The sequence below is a fragment of the Podarcis pityusensis genome (assembly GCF_964106645.2).
Source record: "Podarcis pityusensis genome assembly, chromosome: 1".
Classification (NCBI taxonomy): domain Eukaryota; kingdom Metazoa; phylum Chordata; class Lepidosauria; order Squamata; family Lacertidae; genus Podarcis; species Podarcis pityusensis.
This window is the reverse complement of record NC_138028.1, coordinates 138,220,022-138,233,563: the sequence shown is the minus strand read 5'-3', so window position 1 is coordinate 138,233,563 and position 13,542 is coordinate 138,220,022. Positions and strand designations below refer to the sequence as shown.

Genomic DNA, 13,542 nt, shown 5'->3' with positions numbered 1-13,542 from the left:
ATTAATATGACAGCCAAAAATGGGAACTTATTTAAAGATAATTATGAAAAATGTTGGACGGAAGTGAAAAAAGATTTAGAAATTTGGTCAAATTTGAAACTCTCGTTGCTGGGCCGTATTGCTGTGATAAAGATGAATGTATTGCCTAGAATGTTGTTTTTGTTTCAGACATTACAAATTGTAGATAAGATGGATTGTTTCAAGAAGTGGCAGAGAGATATTTCTAGATTTGTCTGGCAGGGCAAGAAGCCCAGAATAAAATTTAAGATATTAACTGACGCCAAGGAAAGAGGTGGATTTGCCCTGCCAGACCTTAAACTTTATTATGAATCAGCAGCTTTTTGCTGGCTGAAAGAATGGCTACTTCTTGAAAACACAGACATTTTGGATTTAGAAGGTTTTAACAATGTATTTGGATGGCATGCATACTTATGGTATGATAAGGTCAAAGCACACAAAGCATTTAAAAATCATATTGTTAGGAAAGCATTGTTTAATGTCTGGATAAGATACAAAGACTTATTGGAAAATAAAACCCCAAGGTGGTTGTCACCAATGGAAGCAAAAGCTCTGAAAAGGCTCAATATGGAGGCCAAATGGCCGACATATTGGGAAATTTTGGAGCAAGAAGGAGATAAATTGAGACTGCAGAGTTTTGAAAAATTAAAAAATAAAGTGAGAGATTGGCTCCACTACTATCAGATAATGGAGGCATATAATTTGGATAAGAAAATAGGCTTCCAAGTGGAAAAGTCAAAATTAGAAACAGAATTGTTAGAACCCAAAACTAAAAATTTGTCAAGAATGTATAACTTGCTGTTGAAATGGAATACTCAGGATGAAACGGTGAAATCTGCTATGATTAAATGGGCACAAGATGTTGGACATAATATTATGTTCGCTGACTGGGAACAGTTATGGACCACAGGTATGAAGTTTACGGCATGTAATGCCTTAAGAGAGAATATTATGAAAATGATATACAGGTGGTACATGACCCCAGTCAAGCTTGCAAAAATTTATCATTTGCCCGATAATAAATGTTGGAAATGTAAAGAAACTGAAGGTACATTCTTTCACCTTTGGTGGACGTGCCCAAAGATTAAGGCTTTCTGGGAAATGATATATAATGAACTGAAAAAGGTATTTAAATATACCTTTCTGAAGAAACCAGAGGCCTTTCTCTTGGGCATTGTCAGCCAACTGGTGCCAAAGAAGGACAGAACCTTTTTCATGTATGCTACAACAGCAGCAAGAATACTTATCGCAAAGTATTGGAAGACACAAGATCTACCCACTTTGGAAGAATGGCAGATGAAGGTGATTGACTACATGGAATTGGCGGAAATGACTGGCAGAATCCGAGACCAGGGAGAAGAGTCGGTGAAAGAAGACTGGAAAAAATTTAAGGACTATTTACAGAAATATTGTAAAATTAAGGAACTTTAGAAGGATGTTGGATAGAAATTAAGAGGTTTTTAGCTGTAATGCTTTAAGAGACATGGAAAAAAAAGGTTAACAATTGGGTAAAAGATTAATGGTAAGGATTTGCTGAACCAACAACTGAATTGGAATACAAAGAAGGGAGGTATGAGGAGGTCTGGGGAAATAAGAGTAAGGAAGATAGGTTATGGAACATTATTGTGTTTTTAACTGTTTTATTTTGTATGTTTTTTCTTACTTTTTACTTTTTTGTTGTAATTTACACTTTTTTTTGTTTTCTGTATTTTTGTGAAACTTTAATAAATATCATTTAAAAAATAAAATAAAATAGCTGCTCTCCCTGTGCAAAGGTCAGAGGGGGCAGGGTTTCTGTTGAGGCAGGTGATTAGCTGTGGGAGGAGCTTATCAGAGCTTGCAGGGCAGCGGCAGTTTGATCCATCTTTTAGATTTAGGGGAGCTAGTCTCAAACGTTTGTTGGGGGAGACCTAGGTTTTGGGGGGGGAGTTATTTGTCCTGTCTTCACGCTATTTATGATTGGAGGACCGCTGTAGCCACCCCCAACGACACATTCTCAAGATGGAGGGGGAGGGAACAGCTGCAGTCGCCTGCGGTTCCTGCGCAATGTTTGCCATCTTGCCAAAGGTTGCAGGCAGCTTTACCTGCAGCAATTGCATGTTGATTGCCCTCTTAGAAGACAAAGTCCAGCAACTGGAGGAACGTGTAGCTACGCTCCAAAGAATTAGAGAGCTGGAGCTCTTCTTGGAAGCAACAGAGCACACCGTCTCCACCAAGGAGGAGACAGGGGACTCCCCTGAGAAGGAGGCTAGTTCACCAACACAGGAGCCAGATATATGGAGAAACGTGACTCAAAGAAGTAGGAGGCCCAGGGTTCGCTCTGATTGTTTAGAAATACACAATCGCTTTGAGGTCCTCTTCCCTAGCATGGAAGACGAAGAGCAGACTCCATTTGAGGATCTCTCCCTCATTACAGTCGACCAGGTATATGAAGACGAGCAGCAAAGTGAGTCCTCAGGAAATGTGCAGGAGACCTTGGAACGGACAGCTCACGGAAGAACCCCGACCAAACCTAAGAGGAGGCGTGTAGTGGTGATAGGGGATTCCCTACTGAGGGGAACAGAAGAAGTGATCTGTGGGCCTGACAAGATGTCTCGGGAAGTGTGCTGTCTCCCTGGGGCTAAGATCCAAGATGTAACTGAACGATTGCAAGGAATCATAAAACCCACTGACAAATACCCCTTCCTCTTGGTTCATGTGGGAACCAATGACACTGCAAGCAATAGCCTCCAGAAGATCGAAAGAGACTACGAGGCTCTACGCAGGAAATTGAAGCAATTAAATGCACAAATTGTCATCTCATCTGTCCTCTGAGTTGAACGACGTGGCCCAGGGAGAGAGGGAAAAATAGTGGAAGTGAACAGCTGGCTTCGCAAATGGTGTAAACAGGAACGGTTTGGATTCTTAGATCACGGACTGCAGTTTCTTGAAGATGGACTTCTGGCAAGCGATGGGCTGCACCTCACAACGGTTGGGAGGAATGTTTTTGCCAAAAATCTCAGAAACCTCATCAGAAGGGCTTTAAACTGACTAATGTGGGGGAGGGAGACAGTGCTCCTGAAGGTAGGAGTCTATCAATTGATGAAGATGATCATCCAAATGTCATAGACCAAATGGAGCAAACAGCACGCAGACCTAGTGGTGGGAGGAAAAAATCCTTAAATAAGAGACACGGGGGAATGATTAATGGACTTCAATGTCTGTACACTAATGCGCAAAGCATGGGAAATAAACAAGATGAGCTTGAGCTCTTGGTACAGCAAACTAAATATGACATAATAGGCATCACTGAAACCTGGTGGGATAAGTCCCACGATTGGAATGTAATAATGGAGGGATACAATCTATTTCAGAGAAACAGACCAGACAAGAAAGGAGGAGTGGCGTTATATGTCAGGGATATGTATACCTGTGAAGAGATCCAAGATTTAGAACCTCAAAGCCAAAGTGAGAGCATTTGGGTCAAAATTAAGGGAGAGAAGAATAACAGTGACCTCATTGTGGGAGTTTACTATAGATCCCCAAGCCAAACGGAGGACATAGATGCTGCCTTCCTGGAACAGATGGCCAAGCATGCAAAAGGAAGGGAGATAGTAGTAATGGGGGACTTCAATTACCCGAATATTTGTTGGATGTCAAACTCAGCCAAGAGCATAAGGTCAAACAGATTCCTCACTGTCCTTGCAGACAACTTCATTGTCCAGAAAGTGGGAGAAGCAACAAGAGGAACAGCCATTTTAGATCTGGTCCTAACCAATGTTGATGACCTGGTTAGTGGGGTAGAAGTGGAAGGATCATTAGGCGCAATTGATCATGCTCTTCTGAAGTTTACTATACAGCGGAAAGGAGCAGCCAAGCATACTAGGACTCAATTTCTTGACTTTAAGAAAGCCGACTTCATAAAACTTAGGGAAGTGCTGGGTGAGATCCCATGGACAGTAATACTAAAAGGAAAGGGAGTTCATGATGGCTGGGAGTTTGTTAAGAGGGAGATAGTAAAAGCATAACGTCAGGCAATACCAATGAGACGGAAACATGGAAGGTGCCTAAAGAAGCCAGGGTGGCTATCTAAAGAACTTTTAACTGAGTTAAGATTAAAAAAGGATGTGTACAAAAAATGGAAAAGGGGGGAAACCACCAAAGAGGAATTCAAACAAATAGCCAACATGTGTAGACACAAAGTCAGAAAAGCTAAAGCACAGAATGAACTCAGGCTTGCTAGAGAGGTTAAAAGCAACAAAAAAGGCTTTTATGGGTATGTTCGTAGCAAAAGGAAGAACAAAGAAACAGTGGGGTCACTCAGAGGAGAAGATGGTGAAATGCAAACAGGGGACACAGAAAGGGCTGAACTCCTCAATGCCTTCTTTGCCTCAGTCTTCTCCGATAAAGAAAACAATGCCCGACCTGAAGAATTTGGAGCAAATGATTCAGCAAAGGAAACACAGCCCAGAATAACTAAGGAGATAGTACAAGAATAGTTGGCTAGTTTAGATGTATTCAAGTCTCCAGGGCCAGATGAACTGCATCCAAGAGTATTAAAAGAACTGGCAGATGTGATCTCAGAACCACTGGCAGTCATCTTTGAGAATTCCTGGAGAACAGGCGAAGTCCCGGCAGACTGGAGGAGGGCAAATGTTGTCCCTATTTTCAAAAAGGGGAAAAGAGAGGACCCAAATAATTACCGCCCAGTCAGTCTGACATCAATACCAGGGAAGATTCTGGAGCAGATCATTAAGCAAACAGTCTGTGAGCACCTAGAAAGGAATGCTGTGATCACCAATAGTCAGCATGGATTTCTGAAAAATAAGGCATGTCAGACTTATCTCGTTTTTTGACAGAATTACAAGCCTGGTAGATGAAGGGAACGCAGTGGATGTAGCCTACCTTGATCTCAGCAAGGCATTTGACAAGGTGCCCCATGATATTCTTGTAAAGAAGCTGGTAAAATGCTGTCTTGACTATGCTACCACTCAGTGGATTTGTAACTGGCTGACTGACCGAACCCAAAGGGTGCTCATCAATGGTTCCTCTTCATCCTGGAGAAGAGTGACTAGTGGGGTGCCACAGGGTTCTGTCTTGGGCCCGGTCTTATTCAACATCTTTATCAACGACTTGGATGATGGACTCAAGGGCATCCTGATCAAATTTGCAGATGACACCAAATTGGGAGGAGTAGCTAATACCCCAGAGGACAGGATCACACTTCAAAACGACCTTGACAGATTAGAGAACTGGGCCAAAACAAACAAGATGAATTTTAACAGGGAGAAATGTAAAGTATTGCACTTGGGCAAAAAAAATGAGAGGCACAAATACAAATACACCTGGCTTGAGAGCAGTACATGTGAAAAGGATCTAGGAGTCTTGGTTGACCACAAACTTGACATGAGCCAACAGTGTGACGCGGCAGCTAAAAAAGCCAATGCAATTCTGGGCTGCATCAATAGAAGTATAGCATCTAGATCAAGGGAAGTAATAGTGCCACTGTATTTTGCTCTGGTCAGACCTCACCTGGAGTACTGTGTCCAGTTCTGGGCACCACAGTTCAAGAAAGACACTGACAAACTGGAACGTGTCCAGAGGAGGGCAACCAGAATGGTCAAAGGCCTGGAAACGATGCCTTATGAGGAACGGCTAAGGGAGCTGGGCATGTTTAGCCTGGAGAAGAGGAGGTTAAGGGGTGATATGATAGCCATGTTCAAATATATAAAAGGATGTCACATAGAGGAGGGAGAAAGCTTGTTTTCTGCTGCTCCAGAGAAGCGGACACGGAGTAATGGCTGCAAACTACAAGAAAGAAGATTCCACCTAAACATTAGGAAGAACTTCCTGACAGTAAGAGCTGTTTGACAGTGGAATTTGCTGCCAAGGAGTGTGGTGGAGTCTCCTTCTTTGGAGGTCTTTAAGCAGAGGCTTAACAACCATATGTCAGGAGTGCTCTGATGGTGTTTCCTGCTTGGCAGGGGGTTGGACTCGATGGCCCTTGTGGTCTCTTCCAACTCTATGATTCTATGTGTGCAGGGGAAAAAAATCTTGAGCCTGGATGTAGGTCAAATCTGTCAAGTGTCTCTGGGCGCAAGTCCCTGGAATTGTTGTAAATCTGGCCCATCCCAGCTTTCTCATCAGGACGTCTTTTAAGAGCAAGGGGTTTGTGAGCAGGGGATGAGCTGGAGTGCCAACAGGTGATGGAGGGCTGTCACTAAAGCTTCAGGAGTAAGTGAGTAGCAGGACAAGCTTGTGATGCCTACCAGGAGTGGGAATCAGGAACCAAGAGTAGAAACCACATTGAAAGGGAAGGGAGAAAAATATTTTGCCTTAATTTTTTTTTTGACAAAACAAAGATGGCACTTAGCATAAAATTAATCTCACTACAATAGGTAGACTATTGATGTGGTGATTAATCTACCATCTCATAGTATGATTTTATGATGTTTAGATACATCTCAATTTGTGCAGAATGGATTTTCTTCATCCCACTCAATCTCAGAAGCTTAAAAGCAAGCAATAGTACTCTTAAGAACTGGCAATATAACATTAAAATTAGTCAAATCAATTAATAATATTAATTTTATAAAGCAGCAGCAGCAGCAGCACAATCCAGTCTAGATAGAAAAAAAAGCGTGGATGTCCCTCAGATGCAACAAAGACTCTCCTCCCTGGAAGAGAGGGGAGTGGTTGTGGGCGGGAGCCCGAGCAGCGCCCCTAGCAGGGGGCATTAGCCCCCGGCCTCCTCCTCTCACCTGGCTGGCGCCCATGCCCCCTCGGCAGGCATCCAACCAGGTGCCTTCGAGGGGGCGTGTTCAGCAGCCTTTTGCGGCGGCGCCAGCCTCTCCTCGGCCTCATTCTTCTCCGTCCTCTCGTCGCGAGTCATCAGCTAGGAGTCATCACAGTCATCACAGGGAAGAGCCACGAGGTTTGGAGTCGGGGGGGGGGGTCTGTGTGTGTGGAGGCTGCCTGGTTCCTGGCTTGCCTTTTAACTTTAGGAGGCTTGCGTGCGCTCATTGCTTTACTGCTTTTAAAAACCCAGGCATCCAGGTTTGCCTTGCTGTGTCCATTTCATTTCCACCACTAATAAAAGTCTGAGAAAAGTTGAAGAACAGGATCTGTCGGGGTCGTCCTTAGACAGGGCTTCTGGTGATGGGATTCACTAATTAGATCCTGCCGTTAATGTAGACTCAAATGCTTGCTTAACCTGATCATGGACCCTGAGCAGTGTAGAGACTCACCCATTGAGCCCTATTGTTGTGGCAATGCCATGCCATAGTACTCAGTAGAAGGCTGATCTCCACAGTCTTCAGCCATGTCTTCTCCAGCTCTCCCGCTTTCCACATGGGGTGTGTGTGGGGATTGTTTCCTGAGCCAGGTTTTACTCTTTCCCCATAAAATAATAGAAATGCAGTGCAAACATTATCCTATATATTTATTGTTTGGCTTGTCTTGCACTGCACCTGGATTGCCTTGGGGGGGGAGTGGGGAGGGGGGGGAGATGATTTTTCACACTGTACACAGCAGCAGGTCAGCTACCCTTCTTCACCCAGTCTCCCAGACTCGGTCTCCTCTCCTTATTCCTTGGAGGGAACAGGGCATATCTAGCAATCGATAGGACAACCCAACTGTCAGAGTTGATATATCTGGCTAACAGGTCAAAGCTTAGAAAGGAATAAACATTTCTTAAACACTTGATAGCCTCAGGATATGAAGTTTAGTTTACAGATCAATATATAGAAACTGCATGTTAGGGTGACTTTGCACATGCATTTAAACACTCCAGCATAATACACTGCAGTTAATCTAAAAGAGAAGCTTCCAACCTCTTCTTCACAGCCATGCCAAAAGGAGAGGAGGAGGGGGATGGAGAATTCAAGCTCATGGGAAGGCTCGATTTGGCTCACTCCCATCATTATAAATCATAGCTCATTGTGGCTTTCAAACAGAACCACTGTCTGGTGTCAAATAAAGGTACTACACAAGCCCAAATCAACTTGCTTTTTAATGGTGAAATACCTTCAACTGATACCATGTAGGCCTGCACTATGACACATGTCATGTGAACAATACCCTTATTAGAGCCAGTGCACAGCATTACCATAACACAATTGCCACCATCAAACTATATAGCTGGTTTGCCTCCTAAAAATGTTCAGTAATACAATTCTAAAAGTGCACCTTATGAGTATGAGTTTCCAATACTACATCTTGGGGAAGAGCAGGAACTTGAGTGAGTGAACCCTCACCTCATCCATACCCAGAACCCGACTCATATTTTACATCTATCCCTCCATAACACAACAAGAGGGTCAACTGTTTCTTGGATCACTTGCTCAGTTAACAACCCTCCCAGGAGCCAGGTGGACTCACTCTGTAGGCATGTTTCCCAGCTTGAGGGAAGGGAAGTTGAGGTTTTGGAGAATATAACATGAATAGATGAGAGGTGATCAAGCAGTCAAGTTCTGCTCCTTCCTGGAAGATGGGGCAATGTGAACAGGCTCTGAATGGGAGGGCGGTTCAGGAGAAGACACCTTACCAGAAGAAAGAAAACCCTATCTATGCTCCCAGAGCTAGGACATACCAACAAAGTTAATTATATTTTAATTTTTGATTTAAACAAAAGCAGAAAGGGGAGAGAACTGAGGACACAATTTGCTTGTGTCTCATTTGAAGAGATGTTAACTACATTGGGTTAGATTCGGAGTATGCTAGTTGAAGTTAGTCCTAACTGTTGCAGTCCAGTTGATTCAATGGAAACTAAGTTCTAATGGCTTTGCCTGGCTCCAACCCATAGACAGCAACCAGGTCTTTACTGTTGATATGCATGATAGATTGAGAGATTTCACAGCTCACTGCAAACTCCTTGTGAATTAATAATACAACTGACACACCGTTGAATTTCTGCCCCTGTAGAAATTAAAGTGTGGGTGGATTCAGCAGCAGCAACCCATAATGATATAGAGTGCTATCCAAGGCCATGTTCTAAGAGAAGGACCCCCCCCCCCCCAGAGAGACATGTGGGTGAGGCAGGGAGAGAGAATGGGTGGAAATTGCCTCCCTCCTCATTTGACTGATGCCTTGTGATTCTCATCACAAGAACAAAATATATTTGTTGGCGGTCATCAGCATTACAGGAGAAAACCTCTTGTGTGGCAAAATCCAAAGGCGCACTCTCTCTGGGTGGGTGTGTTGCTACAATTCAGTTCCTTGTATTTGCAGGCTCAGGCTTTGCATTAATTGCGGCAGATGGTGGTACTGCAAATGGTTCAGCACTTGTGTCAACTGCCACATGCAATGGCTCCGTGATTATCTAAATGATGTTTGAATAGTGTGGGTGCAATCCACAACCACCAGAAATCCCATTGATTCTGAGTCATGTCCATGCTTGCCTTTCAGGTCTCCTTCAAAAGAAGTGAAAAAAATAACGCACAGAACAAAGCAGCTCCCACAAGACTCTCCTCAGCAAGCTTCCTGGCCCAGTTAGAGGCAGAAGGTCTTTTTCCTTTTTTGTGGCCTGGCAAGGCTGTGCCGCTTTTTGCCATAGGGAGGTGCCAGACCCTGGTCCCCATCACTCATCCAACTCTTTTTCTAACCTGAGTGCTCTCAAGACCTTTGGATTCCTTTCCTGAGAGGACAAATTTTTTTGCAGTGCCCTTGCTCCTTACTGTAGGCACACCGTTTGGGCCCTAGGGGTTTTTCCACAGAAAGGGTCGCCTATTGTGAACCTTGGCTGAGCCCCCCCCCCCCCGGACGTCCTTTGTCTTGAAATGCTGCCGCCCTCAAGTGGGTCTGCCTTTTCTCTGCTTCCTTTACTTCCACATCGTCTCTCTGTCTCCATACCTTTGTAGCAATCTTTACTAATTCAGCAACCCCAATTTATGAGTACTTAAACAGACAAAGAACTGAACTTGTAACAACACACCACATGTGTCACACATTATATATATTAAGGATTAAATAGAAGTTGCTGTTTGTCAGGTGATTAAAAGAGCAGCTGAATGAACAACAATGGCAAGTGAAATGATGTCATCTAGACAATGAAGTGACAATGGCCACAGCAATGGAGATACATCCTGGACATATCCTGTAATGGGGAGGGAAAACAGTTTTTTTAAGAGAAATTGTATCAAATTAAATTAACTTGGTTTAATTTGTAAAATCAATAATAAATAATTGGCCAAAGAAAGAGGACTTTCCCCTTTAACTCTCCAAAGTCATGGCCCTGCCACAGAATGCAAAATTTCTTCAAGTGGGTGTTGCCCCTCCAAGAGGCTCTAAGGGCTAATAATGCCATAATTTACGTATACAGTCCCTTTGGTGCCACGGACCTGTATAGCTGGAAGAACCAGAATCCTCCCTTCTCAGAGGACCCCAAAAACATTATTAGTCCATTTTGATCTATTGGATGCCCCCCCCCCCTACTTGGGAGGACATGCATAACCTTTTGGATATGTTTTTTAGATGCGTTTTTGACCACTTCTGAGAAAAGAGCCGTTTGGGCCCATGCTAAGACCCCAGCCTCTCGTGCCATAGGGGCAAATGTTGCCCAACTAGCTGAAGGTCACCCTGAGGTCCCCCCGGCAGGAACACGAGGATGGGAAGTGGGGACAGTGAAAGGTCAAGCAAAGGCAAAGGTGTATTTTCAGGATGTTTTAGGAGGAAGGCGATAAAGAAGGTAAATAAGCTGTTGAAGGTTCATTAGCTGGTGCCTAATGTCTGGATAGGCACCTCCTACCTATAATTGCCACTACCCAAGCAGTTTCTGCTGCTACAGGGTCCAGCTCACTAAACTGTCTCATTGTAGTAAAGATTCTCTCCCAAAACTTAGGCGACTCACCCTTTTCCCGCTGCAATTCATGAACCTTCGACAAATGATAAGAGGCTATGGTCTTAGCATGGGCCCAAACTGCTCTTTTCTCAGAAGTGGTCAAAAACACATCCCAAAGGTTGTGCGTGTTCTCCCATGAAGGAAGGGGGGGGGGGCGTCCAATAGATTGAAATGGATTAGTAATCTTTTTGGGATCCTCTGAGAAGGGAGGATTCTGGTTTTTCCAGGTCTGTGGCACTGAAGGGACTGTATATGTAAATTTCCCTGGACGTGTCTGGGAAAACCAAAGGTATGGCAACCCTGCCCCAGAGCCTCGTGGGGGGGACGGGGGCATCCATCCACTTGAGGGAATCTTGCATTCTGTGGCCAGGCCACGACTTCAGAAATTTAAAGGGGAAACTACTTTTTTGTCAGTTATTTCTATTAATTTTCCAAATTATTTGAAATTAAACCAAGTTTATTTAGTTTAATAAAATTTCCTAAAGAAGAAAATATTTTCCTCCCTGTTACAGGATACAAACCACGATGTATCTACATTATGTTGTTCATTCATTCAGCTGCCCTTTGTATCACCTTGCAAACAGCAACTTCCATTTAATCCTTAATGTATATAATCCGTAATGCATGTGCAGCCCTTCCTTTCATTTTTTGTTTCCAGACGTGGTGTGTTGTTACAAGTTCAGTTCTTTGTCTCTTTAAGCACTCATGCATCCTTCACTGGTGAGGTGTTTCACTGCCGTGTTGTCTCTTCAAGGCTGCATTCCAGTCTGGGGACATCAACCAGACAAACTTTGTCCACTGCATCCCCCCCCCCCCACCAGAACCACGTCTGGAGATAGTTATGAATAACATCCATTCACCCCAGGGGCACCAAGTATATGGGACGGAGGGCGCTTCAGCCCCCTCAGTATTAGGGCTCTGCCACCCCCTGTGCTGGGCCCCAACCCCCGCCACCAGGCAAGCACTTAGCAGCCAAGCAGGACCTGCAAGGGTGAACATCTCTCTCTGTGCACCTCATCCCATGTGCGCTGCAACCTGTCTCCGCCCTGGGTCAAGTTTGACCCAGGCATGGAGCTGCCCCAGCCTCTTTCTGCTCCAGAGGACCTGCACACGGTGCAGGCCAGTTGAGGAGAGGGGCGGCAGACTCACGCTCCTTGACCTGGTGGCTACAGCACCATCACAGCAGTCGGTCTGGACTCTACTGGGTCTGGGCTATCTTGTCTGATGATCACTGGGGTGACCCAAAGGCTTTAGTGGCCAATGCACCAATTTTGTTGCATAAATCTATGCTGGGTTCCAGATCCCCCCCCCCAATGGACCTGGCAAGAAAAAGGGAGTCAGAAGCACGCAGAGGCCCAATCATTCAACATTTGTGCTGATTAGAATAAGTAACCATGCTTAATCTGCTTTTGTACTCATTGCTTTGCTGCATGCATTCTAAGTACATTTTCCCTAAAGTAAGGTACAGTCATAAGTTGCAAGAACGCTAATGGAACATAGAGAGAGGGAGAGAATGGAACGTTGGCTCTGGGTAAGCAGATAAGATGAAGGAGAGAGCTAGCAGGACCTGTTGGCAACAAGTTTGGCAGGCAGAGCCGTGCAGAGACAAAACAAGTTACCTGCGAGTGTGGCACACCAACAACTTTGTCATTTGCACGCCATGGCTTCCTTGGACAGATTACAGGTCTGCCTTCAGTGGTTATCGAGCTGCCTTTCTAAATGAGCAACCCTGGGCTCCAAATGAATGTTTAATTTTCTCCTGTAAAACACTGGCTGATTAGTCTCCATTTTGTAAGCTACATAGCATTTGGGAAAGATAAATAAAGACATTTAGCAATAATCTGGTCTCTTACATATTGTCTTCAGGTGCCCTGAATTTATGTATTTTTGATGGGTTGCCAAAGTCTTGCAGCAATCATGTCCACAGCTTCTAAGCCAATCCTGGCCCACCTGTCAGAGCAGATCTTCAGTTCTCTCCAGACTGAAGTATTAATTAAGACTATATAACTCGGAGTTTAACTTCACAGCCATTCATCATAAACACAACATATTCAAATGCTGTAAAAGACGGGATAGGGAACAAACTACTAAATATAGAGCAGGTCTAATAAAAAACTGAGAATGCACCATGGGATTCAAAAGGAAACACGAGGATTTATACCCCAAGTACAGGCAGAGGGGATGCCAATCTTGTTTCCCTGTGTCTGTAGCAGGCTGATTTTCAGTCCACTGACATTCAAGGGAGTGATTCCAGTGAGTTTTATCTGCATCAGAGAAATAGATTCCATCAATATGCTTGTTGAAGGGCTCAGCCAGGAAGGTTAAAATATTTATCTGAAAGGATGTTGCAGTAAACAGAGTGCTTTAATTTGGTATATGCATGCTTAGGAACACAGCATGTTCACAACACATGAGACCCTCAGATGGTTGATAACATCAGTATCACTGCTCATGACAGAAAATTCCCAGTATTAACTATATAGCCATAACATCACATTTTGTAAAATTCATTTGTTTGATTCTGTTGTACATCACAAAAATCTTATGCAATCGTTTTGACATAACTAAGGCAAGCCCAATGGGCTTCTATATTCATCCAGAGAAAAATGAGTCTATTTTTGCTGCAATGCATGTGCTGAAGCATGTGTTCTTCATTTCTCCCAGTGCAAGGAATACATAAATTCATAGAGGCAGCACCAGAAGCCACA

General features: G+C 44.0%; 1 long non-coding RNA gene across 5 annotated transcripts in view; it reads left to right on the top strand.

The window, feature by feature from the left end:
- Nucleotides 1-12,674, top strand: part of LOC308484731 — a 160,440-nt gene extending 147,766 nt beyond the window's left edge. For all 5 annotated transcript variants that reach the window (XR_013990096.1, XR_013990097.1, XR_013990098.1 and 2 more), the window contains one exon: nt 9,403-12,674. This is a non-coding gene — a long non-coding RNA (uncharacterized lncRNA). The remainder of the gene's footprint in view (nt 1-9,402) is intronic.
- Nucleotides 12,675-13,542: the final 868 nt, after the last annotated feature.